We start from the raw sequence: 13734 nt of genomic DNA, 5'->3' as shown, positions 1-13734 counted from the left end.
TGGGAAGTAGGCCCTCGGGAAGCCAAACCTTGGCAGGCTCATGTTCTTACCCACAATCGTTGGGTTTTCTCTCGCAAGCATTTGAGGCAATCTGCACTTCCAGAAATAATGAAAACACAAGGCAATAGTGTGTTTAGAAGAGTGTAAAAAACTACACTCACCGCTACACCCCAAGTTCCACTCTGTGTTTCTCACGAGACCAGCTGCTCCACGTAATAACATAAAGTAATTAATTAAAATAATCCTAAAGGTAGATTTATTATGGAGAATATCAACGCCTCAAGCCGAGGAAGCACTTTAAACGTATACCTTAAAAATTTCACTGGAGGGGCGCCTGGGTGGCGCAGTCGGTTAAGCGTCCGACTTCAGCCAGGTCATGATCTCGCGGTCCGTGAGTTCGAGCCCCGTGTCAGGCTCTGGGCTGATGGCTCAGAGCCTGGAGCCTGTTTCCGATTCTGTGTCTCCCTCTCTCTCTGCCCCTCCCCCGTTCATGCTCTGTCTCTCTCTGTCCCAAAAATAAATAAACGTTGAAAAAAAAAATTAAAAAAAAAAAATTTCACTGGAGCGCAACTGGAAGCATGTCACACTAGCATTAATGACTAAGTAGAAGCTTCCAGGGAGAAATGGCATTTGTGTGAGATTGCCAGAGAGAATACAAATTCAGGTCCAGACCAAGTGTTCTGCTCGTCACGACCCTGAAATCCAAATGATGCAAAAGCTGGCTGATAGCACCTACTGCCTACAAACCAGGGTGGCCAAGACCCTGGATGAAAAGGATGGCTGGCTCCCTCCTTCAGCCATGATTTGCTAAGTGTCTGCTGAACGCGAGTCACTGAGCTAGGTGGTAGGGGTAGGTAGGGAAGAGGACAGGTAGCTAATCTCAAGCATCTTTGCACGGATCTCTAGTCAACCGTGAGATGGTGAAGCCTGCCACATTGTCACAGATAAAGAACGCTACCTTTGAAGAGGGGAGCCACGGTAAAGAACGCATACCATCGCTGGGCACTAGCTGGGTGGCGATATGCCAAGTGTGATCGATATACGCGATTGATCATAAAGTCAAACTCTAGAGGTCCGAATACATTCCAGGACAAACAGATCGTAAACGTCAACTGTGTGATACTGAGTATGGTTCGAGCACTACAGACAAGCTGGTATTTGATAACCAACCTTCTCTATTCTTTCTACACCGAAACTAACAAGGGAGGAGGCTGTTCATTCCTAATGTGATGTAAACTAGTCTCAGTATTCGCAAGTGGGTAGAGACCCCAACTACTGCTGGGGGCCTCCAAGGAGGCCTCCATGGAAGTTGTTCCCCTTGCAAATTATAATAATAATATACTAACCAGGAACCAAAAGAGATTTATTTTCCAAACTCTCTGAAGTCTTAATCCCAAGAGTAGGTTTTATTATAAGGCGATCACCACATACACACAAACACAACTCAGTTGACCTTAAGTCACTCACAAGGGAGGCTTCCCGTGGGTGTCCTGACTTAATTGGGTGGATGCCGACTTCATCGGCAGACAGCCTTCTCCCAGTTCAGTGACTCCAGGCTTCAGCTCCTGTCCAGGGAGTCCCAGCTTGCTTGCGATCTTGTCTTCCTGATTGCAGGTGTGGACTTGCTTAGCGAGCCACCACCAGTGGGTAAGCCAATTCTCTGCAACCAATTCCTTAATATCCATACATAAACATCTCTGTTCCTGGTTCCGCTGCTCTGACTAAACCTGGACGGGTAACATCTACTTCCATTCATTCAGCAAGTACTCACTGGGGTCTACAGTGGTCCAGTACTAGGGTGAGGGGACAAAGTCACCGCCCTGAAGCAACGTGACACATCTCTGCAGTGAAGACTTGTGCAGCCTTTCTTTTTAGCTACTCTTCCCAGAGGCCTCATCAGCGGAAGACTAGATACACACAAAAAGATTATAAATACCCTGAAAGTTTTAATTATTCACAGCCAGGTATTAATTTTTTAATGAAGGGAGTTGGAGCTTTTCCTTGTCCCACAAAGCACATCAAAGCCTGGTTCTCCTGACATGAACCGGATTCAATTCGTTAAGAAACTAAAAATTCCTATAGCACCAAAGCTGTATCTGTTTAAAATTCATCTGTGTAGCTCCTAGCACAGTGTCGTATGCAGACAGCACACTGACAGCAGATTGAAATAACAGATCTGGACAATATTTCACAATTCAGGGTATTTGAAAAACAGAGAGGTCGAAAGACTTGCCCCAAATCACGCAGGTAGTCACAAGGGTCCTGGGTCCTTTGTTACAGTACTGAGGGGACTTTACACTGCTCTGTGTGAGGCTGGGGGTGGGGGGAGAGGCATGGCATCTCCAGGTAAACACACTTCCTCCTGTGTGTTTACCCCTATGGAGGCTGGTCCTCACATATACCTGGTTGTTCAAGAAAGACGTCTTGTCAAAGTCACCCAAGACCTCCATGTTGCCAAATTCAACGGTAATGGCCCAGTCCTGGTTTATCTACTACATGGGATACAGTTAACCACTCCCTCCTTTTGGCAACACTTTATTCAGATGCAGGGTGACCAAATGGCCAAGGGTGCCTCAGTCTCTGAAATTCTGTGTACCAGGAAACCCCTCAATCCTGGACAAATTGGGATGGTTGGTTACCCTACCTTTAGGACATCACTTTTTCTAGGTTCCTCTCCTATAACATATAGTGTTCCAGGGTTCAGTCCTAAAACATCTTTTCTTTTCCTCAATCTACATTCACTCTCAGATGAGCTCATCCACTCCCTCCCTCTCTCTGTCTCTGTCTCTGTCTCTGCTCCTTTTTTCCACTCATGTGTTCTCTCTCTAAAATAAAAAATAAAAATAAAAAACCTTTTTAAATTTTAAAGAACCATATTTATCAAGTGACTAACATTTAGGTTACCTTTGGTAGTGAAAGAAAAACGTTGCTTTATTGCGAATTAGCTTAAACACATTACAAAAATGAATGCTTTCTAAGGTACGAGATTTTTTTTTTTTTTTTTTTTTTTTTTTTTACCTAAATGTTATACACAAACATGTCCTGTAACCATGGTGTTTAGGATGTGGCTTTTTACATCCTTTTCTTCAGCAAAAACCCTTACATTCCAGCTGATTTGTTCCATTTCACTTCAAACCTTTTCTATTCTCATTTTTAAAAACAGAATTTTTCCCTCTATGAAAATGTAGGTTAAGGTTATTAAGCATGTACAGTGTCTCAAATCCTCCTTTCTACCTTAGGACAGAGATCCCAACCCTTTCTTTTCTTGTAGTTCCACTCTTTTTTTTTTTTTTTTAATTTTTAACATTTATTCATTTTTGAGAGACAGGGACAGAGTGTGAATGGGGTAGGGGCAGAGAGAGAGGGAGACACACCATCACAGCGAACATTTACATTTAGAGTTAAAAACCAAAAATCCAGGGGCACCTGGGAGGCTCAGTCAGTTGAGAGATTTCAGCTCAGGTCACGATCTCACGGTTCATGAGTTCGAGCCACGCATCAGGCTCTGTGCTGACAGCTCAGAGCCTGGAGCCTGCTTCAGATTCTGTGTCTGCTTCTCTCTCTGCCCCTCCCCTGCTCATGCTCTGTCTCTCTGTCTCAAAAATAAGTAAACATTGAAAAAATTAAAACAACCCCCCCAAAACAAAAATCCAATAAAACCACACACATACACACCAAACACACCCTTTCTCTCCTTTGATCAGATTTATGACAGAAACCACCTTATTTACCTAAGGATACATCCATTGGGCTAGCAAGTGGTCCTTACCTATCACACTTCCTGAAATTCAGAGCAAGCAAGACAATAGAAGAAACTACCGTTCTTAATGTTTTTTTCCTCCCGTCTGGAATCCTTCTACCTTGGTAGGTTCTTTAAACAATCCTCCACCTGGATCACATGTTAAAATCCCAGGGCACTTTAAAACACCGATACCTGGGCTCCGACCCTTAGCGATTCTGATTTAATTGTTCTCGAGTGGGTCTGGTCACAGGTGTTTCTAAAGGTCCTGGGTTCTAATCCTAGAGATTCTGAAGTGCAGCCGGGGCTCAGAACCTTCCGTTAAGCCTTCTCGGCCTCCCCCAGCAAGCTTTTCCCTTCTCAGAAACACCTACCTCGCTTAAAGACAGGATAGATCCTCTGTATCAACTGTCCTCCCCAAAAGACCACAAGGCCCCTCAGAGCCGAAACCACCTCTGGCCACCTTGTCATCTCTCATATTGTCTCCAACACACAGACAACAGTGCCAAACACAGGGACGACACCCACGTGCCCCTAGTTACCCAGCACCTCTTACACCATATTCGGTTAACCCTAAGGGGGGGGAGGCAGGGCACACTATCACGGCAGTAATGCTTTGCCCCAAATCCATTTAGTACATTTTCATATAAAAAAAAATCCATGATTATTTTTAATTTTTTTTAACTTTTTTTTTTTATTATTATTTGTTTTTGAGACAGAGAGAGACAGAGCATGAACGGGGGAGGGGCAGAGAGAGAGGGAGACACAGAATCGGAAGCAGGCTCCAGGCTCCGAGGCATCAGCCCAGAGCCTGACACGGGGCTCGAACCCATGGACCGTGAGATCGTGACCTGAGCTGAAGTCGGACACTTAACTGACTGAGCCACCCAGGTGCCCCTATTTTTAATGATTTACATATAAAAGAAAAGTAGTATTTTATGATACAACGCATTTTTTTTTTTTTTTTTTTGCAACTCCGAGCACCCTATTTATACACACACACACTCATGAAAGGCAGGCATGTTAACTCCAAGCAGAATGGGCTCCACCTAGGCTGGTGGCCAAGTTCTTAATCTCTCGCAAAACAACAAACTTATAGTTGATTGGATTTAAATAACTCGGGGCCGTGAAATACTGCTCAAAGTTGAACAACCCCTTGTATCAGCCTGTGGAGTTTTCGAAATGGGTAGTTATGTAAGTAAAGGCAAGAGAAACAAAAGGTCAAAATGCACTTGGTCTTAATTTTTGGTTGTCTGAAATAACACAATCAACAGTCCTATAGCCTTGCGTGTAAGACAAGTTTTTTGTTTTTTTTGTTTTTTTTCAACGTTTTTATTCATTTTTGGGACAGAGAGAGACAGAGCGTGAACGGGGAAGACAAGTTTTTTTAAAGCTACTCCCGGGTGAGAGTTGTTTGATGATAAATTACTTCCCTGCCTTGCCAGGAATGAATCTTGCTGAAATGTCCCATTACCTTTCTATGAAATAGTTGTTTTTTTTTTTTTTTTTTTTTTAAGGTAAAGGGAAATCACCATTAAGTTGACGATTTACGTTGGAGGAACCTTCATTCGGGAAGATGACTCAGGGGAAAGAACAGCCACTTCATTGTGACATTCTAGCATGGCAGCAGAGAAACACTAGGGTGGTTTCCTAATCAGGCTGTGGATTTTTTTTTTTAAGTGGGGTAGGAATTGGGGGCACCTGGGTGGCACAGTCGGTTAAGCAGCTGACTCTTGGTTTCGGCTCAGGTCATGATCTCACGGTTCACGAGTTTGAACCCCGCATCAGGCTCTGTGCTGCCAGCGTGGAGCCTGCCTGGGATTCTCTTTCTCTCTGCCTCTCTCCTGCTCTCACTAACTCTCTCTCACTCAAAATAAAAAAAGGGGGAATCAACATCAGGCCTCTTGGCTCCATTGTGCCCCCTGCTTCCCCTGCAGGTGACAAGAAGGAACAGGGACGGCATGATGTCCTGAAAACGGAGTAGAGATCTGGCGAGAGATCATCAGAAGCTATCCTGGAATGCTAAGAGAAATATATTTAAGGGCTATTCATTCACAAATAGAACAAGGAATAAATTATGACCAGTAGGAACACCTGATCCTCGTGTAGTTAACATTTTTGCTTACTTTTGCCATGTCTTTGATACCCCCTGTTAGAAAATGGGTAGTTAAGCCACGTGGTAACTTGATCACCGAGCTAATGAAGAGATTCATCAAAATTCACTTTTGACAAAACTTACTGATGAGGACGCATAACTACCAAAAGAGCACCCTGCACTCAGTAAGCAATTTCTTTTCCCTTTGTGTCTTTAAATAAAAAAAAAAGAAAGAAAGAAATTTAAGGCTGCAGCATAAAAGTCAAAGCTGGCATGTAGAGAAGGGGTTAAAGCTTGCTAGCTAAACTTCCTTAAAGCCTCTTAATTTTGAGGTCCACGCTGTTTCTCAAGACATCAACTGCAGAAAGCTGCAGTTGTAATTTATAAACAAGCAAGCCACCAAACCCCACCTCCCACCTCGTTTAAAATATAAGTATCTTGTCCCTTTTTTTTTCCAAGTGCAAATAAAGGTATCCTTATTAAAACACAGAGACAGGACCCATGGACAGAAAGAGCTGCCTATCTGGTTACTTTTAAACTGAATTTTGCACAGTTTAGAATACAATTTGAGTCAGAAATTTAAAAGAAAAATTTTTTTCACTGAAATATATATTAGCACCAGATTAAACAACAACAACAAAAAAACATATCTAGTATTTCTTGGTCTAAAGGTTATCTAGTATACCCAAAAGCATGGATATTATGCACTTAACGTGTTTTTACTGAAATCTGCAATTTGGAAACAGGAAAAGTACAAACAAAACGGGCAGTCGAGCAAGCCACGGAAGTCGTAGATTTTAGTGAAGAAATGTCATCACAAGTTACCTCTTGCAGTAAAGGGGGCTATACATTTTTTACTATTACTGTTTCATCAGGGACACAACACACACATTATCCGACTGACAGAAGCACACATCACTCCCGTAAACATACCTTTGAAAGATACACGGTTAAACAGCGTGTGAATTGTTACAGGAGGCAAGATGGCGGCCACAGGAAACCAAGTGGAAGGTTACAAAACTTCGAAGAGCAGAAGTGGTTTTGAAGTAATAAGTGAGAAACAAAACCAAAAAAAAAAAAAAAAAGAAATAATAACCTAACCTACTCGAGATAACCGCTAGAACAAGCAAGAAAAGTGCCTCTCTGCTGTGTGTGAGAGGAAGTGAGCACAGTGAGGGCTCGTAGCCTCTCACCAAGGAAGTGAGGACTCACTTCTGGTTTTACAAACCATCTCAGTGAAGTCAGGTTCGTCCCCCTTGACACATGTCAGGCATTCTCTGCGTCAAATAATGTAACGCAGAAGACACACACACTCAGCGTTTGGTGTTGATATAAAAATATAGGCAACCTTCGACTTACAAGGGGAAGTGTTGTTTCACAAATGAAGGTCTGTACCGTGATTTCCAATTACGTGAAGTTCCAGGCAGGGCCCAACTGGGACAGAAACGGCTTGGTGGCTGCCTTGGGCTGGGAGCCGGAAGAGGAGAGACGCGCTGCAAGGCGGCATGATGGGAATCTTAGGGCAAAGAGACCGCTCTGTATCTTGACTGAGCAGAGGCTCAACGACTAGAAACCGGCACCCAAAAATTCATCAAACTGGACACCTAAACGTGAGTGCGTTTATTATATGCAAATTATACTTCCAAGAAAACAATTTTTTTTAAAAATGAAGGCTCCTAACCTGGCTTTTCAGATTTGGGAACGCGTTTTCCTAATAAAAGCATGTCACGAGTGGCGGCAAGGTACCCCCCTCCCCAAAATGTGGATCCTAATGTGGGTGAAATCGAGGAGCCTGTTTGCCCACTAAAGCCTGAAGCTTCAGAACCACAGTCCCTGAGGGTCCACTCTGCGCTCTATGCTCGCGATGAAGGAAGGGGAGAAGGAAACTGATGTCAAGAAGCAGGCAGTGAGTTAGGAACTGGCGGTTGGAGGGGGCAAGGGGGCAGTGGACGAGCAAAGGAAAAGCCGGAAGCAACAGCGAGCACACGCTGTGATTTCTTCACTTGACCATTCTCCCCGCAAGGCCGTAACTCATACTTACTAGTTGGAGAGAGGGGAAGCCGGAGGTACTTATGCTCTGTCGATGGTACTGGCCCAGGTTTGGGGGGAGAGTAAACTGCTTCCTGATCTCCGCTGAAGAATACCTTGGGCAAAATACAAACGTCTCGATGAAGCGGTCGTTTTGAACAAATCGTCACAATTACAGATACGGTCTTTGGTACCAGGCTATAAAACCCAGGCCTTGGCGGGGTGATGCGCAGAACTGATGGACGCGTCCTCAGTGGCCTATGCATGGACGTTGTGGCTTTTGTCTAACGGTATATACCCTTGAAAAGTTCACAAAGGCCAGGCCACCTACAACCGTAGCGGCTGCCTGTTAGGGGAAAGGCGAGAACATGAAGCGGAGGAAGAGTCTGAGGTTCAAGGAAAGGCCCGAGGCACTTGAGTCCTTCTTCCCAGGCCATTCAGGTCCTCATGTCTGCACGAGGACGTCTGGTCTCAGCTGCGGTACTTTAAATCCCATGCTCCCATTCGGATCCAGCTGTTTTCTCTTTTTTTACTGTTTATTTTTAAGAGAGGGAAAGACAGAGCACGAGTGGAGGTGAGGTGGTGAGACAGAGAGGGAGACACAGAATCCGAAGCCGGCTCCAGGCTCTGAGCTGTCAGCACAGAGCCTGACGCGGGGCTCGAACTCACGAACCACCAGATCATGACCCGAGCTGAAGTTGGATGCTTCACCAACTGAGCCACCCAGGCGCCCCCAGCCCTTCTCTTTTGAAACAGTGAGCCCTTTGGTTGGCTGCCTGCTATAATAGAACACTCCAGAGAATTCCAGGCACATTAGATGCCACCTGGAATTGCAAGGACTGACTTTTTCCCTGACTGCTCCTGGTGGAGGGATCCTTTGACTCCCCCCCACATCGAAACAGTGCCGTGCCCTCAGCCGGCACCGCTGGGAGCTGGAAACCAGGCACACGAAAGCGGTTCCCCATTGTTAACTCACACCTACCGGCATGAGCTCTGTTCACCAGGGAAACCCAAGCTTACAGGCGGATTGACTTTGAGGCACACAAGTGTTGGTCATTTGTTTGGGGCTCAGAACACATTTTCTCATTTCACATTTCTCAGTCTCCTCTGTGGGTGGATTTTTAGGCTCATTCACAAAAGTGTATTTAAACCACAGGGAGACCACTAGAAGCGAACAGGCATTTCCTGAGGATCAGGCGGGATCATACACTGGAAACAGGCTGGGTATGCAACAAAAGGTTAGATACATTTTTTAAATGATAATTTTAAAATATAATATTTTAATATTATAAATGAAGCTTATATTTTCTCCATTATGATGTGTGCTAAGGCACCATTATTAATTACCCTGCAGGATAAGGTTTCTGACACGGTCTGCTTGGCTCCCAGATGTGGCAATGTGGTACATCTACACAGGCAGAAAGCCTGCTCTGGTCCCACGTGCGGCCTCCACCCTCCCCATCTGAGAGCGCCCCGATGTCCTTCCAGGATTCAGGCCCTCTTGCTGGACACTGCCTAGGCGTAACTGCAAAGCCAAGGGGTGGGCACATAAGCCAACTCGGGACAACGATCTCTCCTTCCCAGGATTCTGAACGATGAATGGATACGATGATGGGGAAAAAAATGGCTGGAGCGCCTCTGTGTCAGGGGCAGCCCCTCCCATGATGATACAGTGATGGGTGAGACCCCCCCCCCACCCCAGGATGTGAAAGTAGTCCATACTAACTGCATTCCTAATTTTCCTTATTTAATTTTGTAAGTATAGGAAGATACTAGGATGAGAAGTATTCTATTAACCACTGGGGAAATGCAAATCAAAACCACATGAGCTGCCCCTTCACGATCACTAGGCTGGCTGTGTCACAAAAGATGGGCAACAAAAAGCATCGGTGAGGATACAGAGAAATCGGAACATCACACATTACTGGGGGGGAATGGAAAATGGTACGAGTGCTTTGGAAAATAGTCTGGCAGTTTCTTCAGAAGTTGAACATCGTGGGGGCACTTGCGGGGGCTCAGTTCATTGAGCGCCCAGCTCTTGATTTTGGTTCAGGTCATGATCTCGCAGTTGGTGAGATCGAGCCTTAGGTTGGGGTGACAGTGCAGAGCCTGCTTGGGATTCTCTCTCTCCCTCTCTCTCTGCCCCTCCCCTGCTCGTTCTCTCTCTCTCTCTCTCAAAATAAGTAAACATGAAATAATTATTTAAAAAGTTAAACATGGTGTTCCCACATATACCCCCAGCGATTTCGCTCCTGGGTATATATTTGAGGGAAATGAAAACATACGTTCACACCAAAATTTATGCATGAATGTTCACAGCAGTGTTACTCATAAGTATAAGCATAATTATTCACATATTCATAAGTATTATTCAGAAAAGTGGAAACAACCCAAAATGGCTATCACCTGGGTAAAGGAAATGTGGTCTATCACACGATGGAGTATTATTTAGCAACAAAAAAGGAAAGAAGTACTCATATATATGACAATATGGATGCACACTGAAAATATCATGCTAAGTGAAATAAACCAAACCCAAAGACCCACATATTTTATTATTCCTTATATCAAATTTCCGGAACAAGGAAATCTCAAGAGACAGAAAGTAGACGAGTGACTGCCTAGGGTCGGGGCGCGCCGGAGGCAAATGACAGCTAAGGGGAACGGAATTTCTTTTTGGGGTGATGAAAATGTCTTCCCCTTGATTGCAGCGATGGATACACAACTCTGTGAATATCTTGAGAATTACTGAATTGTGCATGTTACATAGGTGAGCTGTGTGGTATGGGAATTATTTCCAAATAAAGCTGAAACAGATACGGATATAGATAGAAAGGCGTGTAAGTATTCTAAAGACACAAGAGTGAAGGCAAAGGTGACCAATTTTTTTTAACGTTTATTTATTTTTGGGAGAGCAAGAGACAGAGCACAAGTAGGGGAAGGGAAGAGAGAGCAGGAGACACAGAATCGGAAGCAGGCTCCAGGCTCTGAACTGTCAGCAGAGAGTCCGATGTGGGGCTCGAACCCACAAAACAGCGAGATCATGACGTGAGCCCAAACCAAGATTTGGACGCTTAACCACTGAGGCACCCAGGCACCCCAGGGCTGATTTTCATTGTAAGCTGAACAATCACCAAGTTTAAAAACCAACAGATTCGACCACTGACCAAGTCAAAAAGCCCACCTTGCATGAACAACACTGTATCTTGTGTTTGGCACCCCGGAAACCCACACCGGCAGGGCAATCACTTATCTGCTTACTTAGGGGACCGTCCACACAGAGGGACGAGACAACCAAGCAAAGGCCCTTCGCTGTGACCTGGATGCCTTCTGACAGACATGACTGCTTGCCCCTGAGACTTCTATCTCCACATCCTCCCCGCAAGACCTCTCAAATAACACGGTTTCGTTTCATGGTCATTCTCAAGCCAGAGACCAGAGGGGTCTACTTGACATGGGAATGAGTACCTGAAAAGTTTCAGGAAAGGAGTGGTATTTTGAGGGAATCCAAGAACGGAAGCAGGGACAGATTCCTGCTTTCATTTTGAAGCAAAATCTGTCATCCTATGCCAACGCCCCAGTATTTTTTTCAGCATGAAATCAGAATGTTCCTGCTCTTGAACCCTTCTTAAACAGGGTCAGTGGGTGCCTCTGTTGCAATCTTCCGCATCAGTTTCCTAATTCGGTGATCTAAGACTGACCTTCTTCTGACAAGTCGTGCCCCACCCAGCCCCTAACATGGGTCCTATTTCTTGTCCTTACAGGATCGATTCTACAGAATGCAATTAAACCTGTCTCTTCAAAACCATCAACTATGGAGATGAATTTTCTGTCCTTAAAATGAAAAGAGCGAATCATCCCACAGGGAAACGAACGTCCATCATTTAAGGAGCTTCAAAATTAAATCTCCCTGGAGAGGCCCTATACACACATTACACCAGCAAAAATAAGCTAGAATGACAAGATCACACGGTGGTCAAACTGTAGTGGAATCGGCATGCCCCACACCCCTCTGGAACCCCACAGGGCTGTATATTAGTCCAGTGTCTCTGGAAAGCAATACTGTAATACACAACAAGAACTATAAAACTGTCATTACCTTCTAATCTAATCATTTCACTTCGGAGCATATAGCCCGTGGAATTCATACAAACAAACATATCATTTGAGCAGGAGTGAGTAGAAGATCTCTGTATATGGCAGCAAATAACTGAAAATAACCAAAGCACCCAGCACAAGGGAGAGCACCGAGTACGTAACAGCAAATAGGTGAAAGACGATTTTACCACTTAAAGTAAAAATATGAACTGGATTCAGCCATAGAAAGGTGTATACCAGGGGCATCTGGGTGGCTCAGTCAGTTAAGCATCCAAGTCTTGATTTTGGCTCAGGTCACAGTCTCACAGTTCTTGAGTCAGAGTCCCGCATCAGACTCTATGTGGACGGTGCGGAGCCTGCTTGGGATTCTCTCTCTCTCTCCCTCTCTCTCTCTGCCCCTCCCCTGCTAGTGCTCTCTCTCTCTCTCTCTCTCTCTCTCAATAAATAAGTGAACTTTAAAAAAAGATGCATACCAAATAAGTTACAAGTGAAACGTAATATGAGGAACTGAATACAAATAACTAACAATATACGTGTAAATATACTACAAGGATCCGAGGTCCCTTTGGTAATTATATAAAGCTAGCTTAATATCTATTACATTCAGCCCTTTCTGATGTAAAGCTGCTTATGGTCATCATGTTAAAAAAAAATTGTGTACCTATAAAGTAGCCTGCAGGCACAGAAACACTACTTGGGAATTTAAAAAATTATGTAAATTTCAGCTCTTAAGTTAGTGATACGGAACTTCATTCTCAAAAAAGCACCTAGGATCCCAGTGTCAAAATCAACCGGCTTTATCTCCCACTGATCCTAGGGAGGGGGAAGCCTGCCTACACAGGGAAGAGAATTCAGTCAGGGCAAGGGATCACACAGGCGTGGTGTCCATACAGTACTGACTGTGTGTGGGTTTTATTTCCTCTGTATTTGAGTCTCAGGCCAAACTCAACATGTCGAAAACAACTTTTCTGATGCTAGATTTATAGCAGGATAATATTTCCTTGATGAGCTAAGACACTGTTCTTCTAATAATTCAAAATGCTTTAAAATATTATTTTCTTTATTTCTACAAATTTTACTGGGAGGGAGCCTTGGGGTTTGTTTAAAAGGTTGGTACCCCTGCTCGGGGGTCAGAATGGTAGAGGCAGATGGGTAGCAAAGCTCTATTTTTGTTTTTAATTTTTTTAATGTTTGTTGATTTTAGAGAGAGTGAGACAGAGCGCAAGCGGGGAAGGGGCAGAGACAGAGGGAGACGCAGAATCTGAAGCAGGCTCTAGGCTCTTAGCTTTCAGCACAGAGCCTGACGCGGGGCTCGAACTCATGAACAGCAAGATCATAACCTGAGCCGAAGTCTGACACCTAACCGAATGAGCCACCCAGGCGCTCCTCAAAGCTCTGTTTTAATTCAGATGAACAGATAATTGCGATACGCACAGTTTGGACTAAGTCCCAGTGGAACTAAACGGAGAAGAGCTTGCCAAGTGTGGTCCATGGACCATTTGCATCAAATGTATCAGCTGCTTCATAAAATGCAGATTCCTAGATCCTACCCCTCTGGTGCTAACACAGCATCTCGCACAGTGTGGCCTGGAAAACTGCAGGTTTAGCCAGCAACTCCAGGTGGTTTTCATGTCAGCAACGCAGAAGATTCGCTCATAGTGCAAGACTATGAGAGAGTATTGGTTCATTCATTCATTCATTCATGAAACGTCAAGGGCACAAAAGTGCCAGGCTCGCCGCCAAGGGATTAAAGTCCAGGATGATACTGTTGCTG

The 13734-nt window shown here is 44.5% G+C and overlaps 1 protein-coding gene across 5 annotated transcripts in view; it reads right to left on the bottom strand.

The window, feature by feature from the left end:
• Positions 1 to 7998, bottom strand: part of DOCK8 (dedicator of cytokinesis 8) — a 176049-nt gene extending 168051 nt beyond the window's left edge. For 4 of the 5 annotated variants that reach the window (XM_040449418.1, XM_040449421.1, XM_040449422.1 and 1 more), the window contains exon 1: positions 7876 to 7998. The gene's annotated coding sequence lies outside the window, so the exon portion shown is untranslated. Of the gene's footprint in view, positions 1 to 6767; positions 6894 to 7875 lie in introns of those variants that run through there. The other variant, XM_040449419.1, reaches the window with a different exon arrangement.
• Between the last annotated feature and the right edge of the window lie 5736 nt (positions 7999 to 13734).

This window comes from Herpailurus yagouaroundi, unplaced genomic scaffold, assembly GCF_014898765.1.
Source record: "Herpailurus yagouaroundi ecotype Mexico unplaced genomic scaffold, PumYag 199, whole genome shotgun sequence".
Lineage (NCBI taxonomy): Eukaryota > Metazoa > Chordata > Mammalia > Carnivora > Felidae > Herpailurus > Herpailurus yagouaroundi.
This window is presented reverse-complemented; position numbering and strand designations above follow the sequence as displayed.